Source organism: Salmo trutta, chromosome 34, assembly GCF_901001165.1.
Source record: "Salmo trutta chromosome 34, fSalTru1.1, whole genome shotgun sequence".
Taxonomy (NCBI): domain Eukaryota; kingdom Metazoa; phylum Chordata; class Actinopteri; order Salmoniformes; family Salmonidae; genus Salmo; species Salmo trutta.
In genome coordinates this window covers 9,787,145-9,797,151 of record NC_042990.1, presented here as the reverse complement: position 1 = coordinate 9,797,151, position 10,007 = coordinate 9,787,145, and positions in this window count along the sequence as shown.

The window sequence follows — 10,007 nt, the reverse complement described above, 5'->3', positions numbered from 1 at the left end:
TGGCCATCACTAGTCTAACACAGGATCAGTAGTTAACAGTGTAGTACAGCCACTCCACAGTGCTACTCTGTGCCACAGGGTGTCAGTAGGCCTAAGGTCAAGGCATTGAGGCAAACAGGAAAATACATTTCATGTAAAGGAGTTCTTAATTCACCTGACTCCTTAAGTCACAGGTTATGAGATACAGTTGAAGTCGGAAGTTTACATACACTTAGGTTGGAGTCATTAAAACTCGTTTTTCAACCACTCCACAAATTTCTTGTTAACAAACTATAGTTTTGGCAAGTCGATTTGGACATCTACTTTGTGCATGACACAAGTAATTTGCTTGACATCATGGGAAAATCAAAAGAAATGAACCAAGCCTGAAGGTACCACAAACAATAGTATGCAAGTATAAACATCAAGGGACCACACAGCCGTCATACCGCTCAGGAAGGAGACACATTCTGTCTCCTAGAGATGAACGTACTTTGGTGTGAAAATGTCAAATCAATCCCAGAACAACAGCAAAGGACCTTGTGAAAATGCTGGAGGAAACAGGTACAAAAGTATCTTATATCCACAGTAAAACGAGTCGTATACTGACATAACCTGAAAGGCCGCTCAGCAAGGAAGAAGCCACTGCTCAAAAACCGCCATAAAAAAGCCAGACTACGGTTTGCAACTGCACATGGGGACAAAGATCGTACTTTTTGGAGAAATGTCCTCTGGTCTGATCAAACAAAAATAGAACTGTTTGGCCATAATGACCATCATTATGTTTGGAGGTAAAAGGGGGAGGCTTGCAAGCCGAAGCATCATGTTGTGGAGGTGCATTGCTGCAGGAGGGACTGGTGCACTTCACAAAATAGATGGCATCATGGGGAGGGGAAATTATGTGGATATATTGAAGCAACATCTCAAGACATCAGTCAGGAAGTTAAAGCTTGGTCGCAAATGGGTCTTCCAAATGGACAATGACCCCAAGCATACTTCCAAAGTTGTGGCAAAATGGCTTAAGGACAACAAAGTCAAGGTTCTGGAGTGGCCATCACAAACCCTGACCTCAATCCTATAGAAAATGTGTGGGCAGAACTGAAAAAGTGTGTGCGAGCAAGGAGGCCTACAAACCTGACTCAGTTACACCAGCTCTGTCAGGAGGAATGGGACAAAATTCACCCAACTTATTATGGGAAGCTTGTAGAAGGCTACCCGAAACGTTTGACCCAAGTTAAACAATTTAAAGGCAATGCTACCAAATACTAATTGAGTGTATGTAAACTTCTGACCCACTGGGAATGTGATGAAAGAAATAAAAGCTGCAATAAATCATTTTCTCTACTATTATTCTGACATTTCACATTCTTAAAATAAAGTGGTGATCCTAACTGACCTAAAACAGGGAATTTTTACTAGGATTAAATGTCAGGAATTGGGAAAAACTGAGTTTAAATGTATTTGGCTAAGGTGTATGTAAACTTCCGACTTCAACTGTATTTCCCCAATTGTGAGGTACATTTTTTTGTAACGCAGCTAGTGTCAACATAAAAGTGACTTCAAATGTAAGGTACCATTCAAAAGTTTGGACAGAGAGAGGGTTTCAACATGGCTACATAAAGACATGTTCTGAGGCCTCTTGATGCTTTTATGTTTTAACCTTTTATCTATCAATATTAGAACACCCTTTGCACACCTACTGACTCTAGCAACATTCAGGTGGTACAAATTTGATAGGTCTGGAACTGGGAAAACGAGACGAAACGGTAAACAAGAAGATGCAACGAAGACCAGTAACAAGATGGCGGATGCTAGTCACCATCCGCGCAGAAATGGCTACACTACGCTCTGATTTCATGACCAAACTTCGCTCCTCTGTGTCAAGTCTAGGAGATGAAATGATGACAGAAGTCCAGTCAACTATGGCGACACAAACCCAAAAAATAAAGGATATGGAAACCGCTTACCGAATTGGAGACCAAAAACAATGAGTTTACCTCAGAGAATGTTAAGCTAAAGGTTAGTCTAGATGAACAGGAAAACTGTTCCCGGAGACAGAACATACGTGTGGTCGGGAACCGCAGAAGGGACGGAAAGGCACAATGCTACCAAGTTCATGGCCTATTTTCTGCAAGACGTCTTCGGGGGAGAGACGTTTGACAGGCCCCCAGTCATCGACAGGGTGCATCGCACTCTAGCGGCAAAACCACAGCCCGGTCGCCCTCCCAGAGCAATGCTGGTCGGCCTACATTACTTCCAGACCAAAGAGAAAATTATCCGGACCTCCCGCAAAAGAGAACAACTGAACTACAATGGCAAGCGGATCAATATCTTCCCAGATTAGTCGGCAGACCTGGCAAGACGCAGAGCTGAATACAAAGATGTGAAAGCCCGCCTTCACAAGGCAGGAGTCAGATTTGACCTGATACACCAGGCTAAAATGAGAATTACTTTCCAGGGGGCTAGCCACACATTTTGACGATCCCCAGTCTGCGCTCACCTTCTACCGAGACATCGATATCCACTCTACACTCTACAACTTCACAGAACCCAGATTCGTGAAGGTTGCTAGTTATGTTATTAGGGTGCAAACATGGCCAGTGTATGGACATGAACGTGAGTAACTTTAATTTACCCTAGCTGGGCAGTCAATGCGCCACATACAGATGGCTGACTAACGTTACTTCGCGACGGAACCGTCTACCATGCCATGGTATTCAAAGTAATCATTAATAAGCATTATGGTGTAATGTAACTAAGCTTTTCATGTCTAGAACTGAGGTTCTTCTTCATTTTTATTATGAATGGATGAATAAACCAAAGCCCAATGACGTTCCTGTTAATTTGCTCATTTAGTTGGGCCTCAAGGTAGGCGAAGGGGCGTTATTACTAGGATATATTCATTTACTTTAGGCCCGCAATTTGCATTTTTTTTCAAATGTATTATATAGGCTAGGCCAGGGGCGAAAATCTGATATCAACTTTGGAGGGGACAATTACATGAAATTTTCTCAAGAGCAATTCCTGAGGGGGACACCAAAAGTAGTGCTGTAACACATAGCCTACATTGTAATATGGTAAATGTATATTGAGGAACCAAAGAAATAAGGTGTTTGCCGTACTCCTAACTACCGGTACCCAAAACTACACAACTAATCACAACAGCAATACCATTGCCTTTAACAAATCTTAGTTCAGTCACCAGTTTAAGTTGAGAGTGGGGGTATCCATGGCATTTTCCAATTATGTTCCTATTTTACAAGTCAAAAAAATTGAGAACCTTTCATAATGTTGCCAAACAAAGACTCAACAAACTTACCTGAGACTCCCTGTCTCTGCCAGTCTGTCCCTGCATATCTGTCCCCAACTCTGCTGTCTGTGTGCCATCTGTTGCCTGCTCTGCCTAATGACATCATTGTGAAACATTTCCATTAGAATTTCATTTCTTTCTTATGAACATTTTATCAACTAGTCTTTGAGATATTAGGCTACTAGGGTTCTTACTTTGCGATTTGGTGTACTGAAAAATACTCTGATGGCCGTCTTTTATTTTTCTGCCATTTTTCTACCTGGCTGGCTGGCTACACACACACACAGTGTGTAGGTTATTTATTCATTCTATTTGGGCTTCGATCTAAAAGGTAGCTAGCAAATGTGAAACAGATTAAAATGACAAGAGTTGACAGCTGTATGAGTTCACCATTTACACAACATATGCTGCAACCTTCTGTAATTTTAATAGTTTGTTTCATATTGGCTGGCTTCCAACAATAGCTGAATTTGCAAAGCTAGCGAGCACCAATTCCGTTTCAGTGGTGTTTGCTATAATCTTTGCTACCCGGGTTAAATAAGTGGTTTTCCACTTTAATTTTGAGTGTGACTCCAAATCCAGACCTCCATGGGTTGATAAATTGGATTTCCATTGATTATTTTTGTGTGATTTTGTTGTCAGCACATTCAACTATGTAAAGAAAAAAGTATTTAATAAGATTATTTCATTCATTCAGATCTAGGATGTGTTATTTTAGTGTTCCCTTTATTTTTTTGAGCAGTATATTTAAGACAATGGTAGAAGAGAGTGTATTTCTGTTCAGTTTGGACTTCAGTTTATCGCTAACCTTATCACAGGGACTTTGAAGCACTAACTTACATCATCTGCATGCTGATCTTGGAATAAATTGATGATAGCAAAGATTCCATCTTTGACGAGGCCACGTAAATGGAATAGGTTCTAGCTAGCTTAATAGTTCATATTTGCCCGCTAGCTCTGCATATTCAGCTAGTGTGTGTGCGCGATTGACTGGATTAACCTCACGTCAGTTACGTTCATTGAGTGCCTTTCAGACAGTGGATACCACCCCTCTGTTACCTTGCCAACTAAGGAACTGGCAGTGGATCAAACCATTGTGAGGCAAAGGGTGGGGGGGTCGCAATCTTTTGAAACTTAAAAACACGCTATTAAGTGTCTATAATCAGCACAATTGCTTTCATTGCGTATTATTAATATTATTTAAATTACATAGTTATGTTTCAGTGATATATTGGGGGGGACAAATCATATTTTTCCCAGGATGGGGGGGGGGGTCGTGTCCCCCCCCCCCCCGGGATTTCCGCCCCTGGGCTAGGCTACATGTGACTGTATGGTGTGTCTGTTCGGGAACGTGCATATGAGTGCTATAGCAATAATGCTTAGGACAATTTGAAAAATGAGGTTATTCCTTTTTCATCCACATGTCCATAGATCTATGTTAATTCCCCTTTATTCAACATAGGAAATAGTGAAACTTTTTTTCCTCTTTTTTTCTTAAAAACCCTTAGTGGGCTTCCTGTTAGTAAAGTGACAGAAAGCAGGGTAGATAGTGTTTTTGGGATCTGTCGTTTAATTTGGTGACATGCAGTGGGGTTCTTCTAAACTTTATTTGTATGTTTCTTTTTTAGTTTAGGGTTACACAAACGTCTTAGTAATTGTTTTCGTTTTTGTGATGCACTACTGGGTTAAGTTATTCTTTACTACTGCTGTAACATAAACAGTTCATTTAAAGCAGTCTCCTGGAATGTTTTGGGCATTTGGCATGTGGTCAAGAGGTAGAAAATGTGAACATTCTTAAAAGAAGGAAAGGGTTTCAGTTGCCATTTATCTTCAACAGAACATGCTAAACTGAAGAGGGATTGGGTGGGCCAGGTCTACTTTTCTTCTTTTAGTTCAAACAAAAGAGGTACTGCTGTCCTCGTAAATAAAACATTTCCATTTATATTTGAGCACCAAGATACAGACCCTGAAGGAGGATTTATTTAGATTACAGGTAGTATACTTGGTCAACATTTTACTATACTCAATGTACATGGCCCAAACACAGACTCCCCAAAATGTATGTTTGACATGATTTTATTATTTAATCAACACTGCAAGGGACTTGGGTTTATTTCAGGAGAATTTAATTGTACTTTGGGTAAATTGGATAAATCATCAACTGCTCTAGTCTGGAATCATAGAGCCTCAAATGCTCTCAGATGCGATTGTGATTCATCTGGTTTAGTAGACGTATGGAGAGAGTTACATCCTAATGTCAGGTATGTATGTACAGTGGGGGAAAAAAGTATTTGATCCCCTGCTGATTTTGTACATTTGCCCACTGACAAAGAAAGGATCAGTCTATAATTTTAATAGTAGGTTTATTTGAACAGTGAGAGACAGAATAACAACAAAAATATCCAGAAAAACGCATGTCAGAAATGTTTGTCAGAAATGTTTGTATGTATGTATGTATGTATGTATGTATGTATGTATGTATGTATGTATGTATGTATGTATGTATGTATGTATGTATGTATGTATGTATGTATGTATGTATGTATGTATGTATGTTGTGTAGCAGGTTCAAGGGTGTGGGGTTTCCACGTCACCAAGTTCAATAACCAAACACGCATAAGGAGCACAACTAGAATGCAAATGAGGAGTTTATTAGGGAGTTTTGAACACTGGGGAAAAGGGGGGAATTCACCAACCATTTCACAGTCCACAATCCGTTCTCCTTGTCTGTTCCGTTCTCCAGGGGTAATCTTAAAACTCAGGTCTTCAGCCAATCCGGTTCAGTACACAGTGAGGGTAGTCAGACAGTCCAGGTCACAACGAGTAATCACACAGTTATTTCTCTTACTTCTCACACTCTTCATAACACACGCTTCCCTCTCCGTTCTCTGCCCCGTTGTGCAGGCCGCTTCTTCTTTTATCCCCCAGTGTTCCCTGGCTTAATGATCCATAGGCTCGCCTGGGGCAGGAAGTCCATAAAATAGTAAAATAAAATACATACATATATACATACATGCACACTGCATATATACACATACTGTACTTATTATGGCAGACGGCAGGAAGAGGTGAGGGGGTGGAACCAGCGGGCTGCAAGATATGTCCCTTCAATAACCACTCCTCTCACCTCTCCCTGCCATCTGCTGCAGTAGGTATGCAGTAGGTATGTGTACATATGGCAGTGTGAATGTATGTATATATGAATGTATATTATTGTACTGCTCTAGGGATGTAATTATTGTTTGGATGACCTTACTTACTATTATGTATTTATCTGCTCTTTATGTGATGTGCAATGCAGAGAACGCCGGAAGAAGAATTATCATTTAATTACCACAGTGAATTAATGTAATGTTTGTTTATGTGTCAATTAAACCCATAAGGGATGGGTTGCCAATTGGCGATTTGACACGAAAATAACATTTTATTCATTCATTCATTCAGTTAGAGACTATACTTTCTACTCTAGACCCCTATCACGTTCGTTAGATGAAGGATCGGACCAAGGCGCAGCGTGAGTAGCGTTCCACATAATTTATTATAAAGTGAAACGGAATGCAATTACAAAACAAATAAAGAATAGACGAACCGTGACTACAATGCAACTATTCATAAACAATATCCCATAACCCCCAAGTGAAAAACAAGCTACTTAAGTATGATCCCCAATTAGAGACAACGATTACCAGCTGCCTCTAATTGGGAATCATACCAATCACCAAACATAGAAAAACTAAACTAGAACCCCACATTGAAAATAACAACTAGAAAACTCCCTGTCACGCCCTGACCTACTCTACCATAGAAAATAAAAGCTTCCTATGGTCAGGACGTGACAACCCCATAATTCCTATTCTAGATTGGACAATTTTTTTATGCCCTCTACTTACATGCATGTTATCCAGTCATGTGCTATTGGTTCAATAGTAATTTCCGACCATGCCCCAGTGTATATAGATATTGAAATCGGCAAAACAATTCCCAAAACGAGATATTGGAGACTTAATACGTCTTTAACAATGAAGTATTCTGCTCTGTGATAAAAGATCAATGATCACATTACTGCCTCGACAATCAACTCTCTCCTGTTTCAGCCGAAACTGTCTGGGATGCTGCTAAAGCAACCATAAGGGGTCATATCATTTCCCAAGCCTCTCTGATCAAGAAGCTTAGAATGGAAGAAGCATTTAGTAAAGAATTTAGAACTTTTTCATAAACATCCACCAACCCAGGAGAACTGGAATTCACTAAGTTGTGCTGAGGCCAAACTCAATTTAGAGCATATAAAGCAGGCAATTGTTTTTTTTTTTTACCAAGCAAAAATATGAGTATGGTAACCATCCGAGCTATCTACTTGCACACCAACTTAAAAAAGAACAGAATGAAAGATTGATTAAGTCTATAAGAATGGCAGATGGCTCCACTTCTTATGATCAATTGCTTATCAATAATCTTTTTTGCAACTTCTATACGTCTCTTTATACTTCACAATGTACAAGATCGAACAACGAAATTGCAAAATATCTGAAGAAGATTATCTTGTTTTCTACACACCTGGTTTCATTCCCCAATTACATGTTCATGTGTTTAACCCTCTGTTTCCCCCATGTTTTTGTGCGTGATTGTTTCTATGTTCATTCGGTACGTTATGGCTGGTTTTCGACGGGTGCTGTTTTCACCCGCGTGTCACTGATTACCGTTTATTGTTGGTCGAGTGTGTTGTTACCTTGTGCCTTTATTTTGAGTAAAGTACGTTGCTCACTCATTCTGCTCTCCTGCGCCTGACTTCATGCACCAGCTACACCCACCTTCTGACAGAAATAGACTAAATGCTTCCTTTACTCCTGAAGAGGTTTGGGAAACTATTAAGGCAATGCCTTCTGGCAAGGCACCCGGCCTAGACGGCTTCTCTGCAGAGTTCTACAAGAAGTTCTGGCCTGAGGTATGCCCTATCTTCATGCCTGCTCTAAATAATATGTTCGAAAGAGACATCACCTGTCAGGGTACAAAATTAACATGGATAAATCCATGGCTTTACCTTTGAATATCCCTTCTACAATCAACTTAGAAACGATATCTCCTTTCCAATTGACTGAAACAGGCTTAAAATACTTGGGCATATATGTTACTCCAAATCTTAAAGACCTGTTTACTTCAAATTATATGCCTTTGCTTACAAAGATTAAACAGGATCTGAGTAACTGGTCTACCCTACCAAACTCTCTTTTTGGCAGAATTAATGTCGTCAGGATGAATATCCTTCCTCGGCTACTATATTCCAAAATATTCCCTGCCATCTATCTCAGTCCTTTTTTCAGAAAATGAATGCCAATATATCTTTAAAAAAAACATCTGGAACAAAAAATAAACCTACAATCAAATTTACCAAGCTAATTAAGCCTAAGGATTTAGGAGGGGTCTCTTTGCCAAATCTGCAACTATATTACTGGTCTGCACAGATCAAGCACATGATTAGTTGGTGCCTAGACAGATGCCACTCACTTTAGGTTGGAATGGAATCAATAGCATGTCATCCAAGAGCATTAGCTTCCTTACCATTTATTAATAGCTTTGAAAATATCCAGGCCTTATCTGACAATTTTACAGTGCCTAATGCACTCTTAGCTTGGAAAGATGCAAGGAGGTACTTGCCGATTCCAGACCATATATTACTCTGGTCACCGATTGCCCTTAATCCAGATTCCCCCCCCCCAAATAAGAAGTATTGGATTTCTGGAATGGAAGATGAAGGGTATTGCTGACCTTATGCCTTTATTTACTCAGGACATTCTTAAATCATTCCAACAGATAAAAACTGAGTTTGACTTACCCAACAAAGTTTTTTTTAAAGTACCTACAACTTAGACATTTCATAGAGGGTCAGAAGAAAGCCGATAAGCTACGTTTTCAAACTACTGAAGTTGAAAAACTATTTACGAAATCTACTGTTTGAAGAGGTTTAATCTCTGACATGAATTCTATTTTATTGAACAAAAGTGCCTCATCCTATGATGCGTTGAGACATGTTTGGGAGAGAGACATTGGACATGCATTCGGTGAGGAAGAATGGGCTTCTATCTGCAAAAGGGTCTACCCCAAATGCACCTCCATAAGCATACAATAATTACATTTCAAAAATGTTCATAGAACCTACTTTAAACCTGTCCGCCTTCACAGAATGTTTTCCAATGCGTCACATTTATGTTTTAAATGTAAACCGGATACTGGCACCTTCATGCATGTTTTTTGGTACTGTAGCAGAATCCAATCTTATTGGAATGCTATTCATTTACACATCCAAAAGATCTTGGGTAGACAATTAGCTTTTTCACCGAATTTATATTTGCTCTGCTTTGATTGTAAGGTTGTGTTTGATCCCGACTCTGAACATCTGTTCAATCCCCTTGTTTACTTAGCCAAAAAAATGCATATTGTTATTATGGTCCACACCTGAAGTACCATCTGCGATAATGGGGCTTTCTCAAGCTTCTGCTATCCTACCTCTAGAGAAACTTACCTTTGATTTACACCAGGTCTGATACATTTAGGAAAATCGGGTCTCCATTTGGGTCCTATGTAGAAAACCTCCCATAAATTACCTATGTTACAATTGTGATGCTTTGGATATTTTTTTATGACTGTGTTTTTGTATAATGTTTTGCTCTATCCTTATTCATTTTATTGTACTTGGTCTGTGTGGTGCAGTGAGTTCTGTTGT